Source organism: Morone saxatilis, unplaced genomic scaffold, assembly GCF_004916995.1.
Source record: "Morone saxatilis isolate NCDOM2014 unplaced genomic scaffold, NCSU_SB_2.0 Contig4, whole genome shotgun sequence".
In the NCBI taxonomy this organism is placed as follows: Eukaryota; Metazoa; Chordata; class Actinopteri; family Moronidae; genus Morone; species Morone saxatilis.
This window is the reverse complement of record NW_023339984.1, coordinates 15,950,265-15,951,554: the sequence shown is the minus strand read 5'-3', so window position 1 is coordinate 15,951,554 and position 1,290 is coordinate 15,950,265.

Here is a 1,290-nt window from a genome sequence, read left to right as displayed (position 1 = left end):
GTTATTGATGAGCCGGAGGGGTCAAAGGTTATAGAAACACCGACTGTGTGTGTAACTTTCACTTTCTCGCTTTCTTCATTACGTTTTTCTTTAGGATAAAAATGCAGTTTTAATTTCTAGTTTTCTAAGTTTTTTTTGTGTGTTTTTAATTTTATCCTCCGTTCACTTTTATTTAAATCTCAGTGTCTGTAGTCACTTTATTCTTGTTTGATTGTCTTTCCTTTAACGCTTCTTATGCCTCTTACTCATAAAATAAATAATATTGAAATATGTTTATCCAACACATTATTACATTAAAATTAGCAAAATTAGCTAGTGGGTAAACAATGGTCACCTTCAACTTGAATTAAAATTGATTTGCTAAGCCAGTGGTTTTCAAGCTAGGGTTAGGGGACCAGCCAGGGTGCTTGAGTGGTTATGGGGGGTCCCAACAAAAAGAGGAATACAAATTTTCGACTTGTATCTCATTTTTTTGGAACGAGAAAAGAAAACAGGTTTTCTGTTTGACCATTCATTTTAAAGATAAAAATAAAAAAAAATACTCTGAGGGGATTCCTGAAGACAAAATCCTCTCAAATTGGGGGTCCGTGGTCTAATGTGCAACTATTGTGGGAGTCCTTGACATGAAAAAGTTTGGGAAGCCCTGCGCTAAGGCCCCGCCACCCTTAGTTACTGTTGCTATGACTAACGTATTCAAACTGTGTCTGCTGGCATTAAAATAGCATTTTAATTTATGTCTGAACATAATTAGCAAACATGAACATTACGATCACATTATTTATTTCTCTGGATGCCTGTGGTCCGGTCCTCTGAAACTCTCCATCCATTCTTTTTCTTCTCTCTCTCATCTCTCTATCTTTTCATCTCTTCATATCTTTCACTTTTCATCCACAGTGAGTTTTACTAATATTCTCCAAAAATAGCTGCGGCCCGACCAGAAAATTCCCTTTCTTGCAAAAGACTACTGTGTGTGTGTGTGTGTGAGAGTGTATATATGTGTGTGTATGTGTGTGTGAAGCCCTGCCAGGTTTTCATTCTTTTTTTGTTCCTGACCACATATGAAGAAAGCTGAATTATAATGGAGCCCATTATTAAGGCTTAGCAGAGACCTGATAGCTCTGTGTTTTGGGGGATTGTTACAACGCGCGCATGGGTGTGTGTGTGCGTGTGTGTGTGCGTGTGTGTGTGTGTGTGTTGGATTTTTCTTCCTGGTATTCACAGTCAACACAAAAACATTAAAGTGTCGGGCGGAATTACCGTAATTGCCGTTTTAGATCTGATTCGATACAG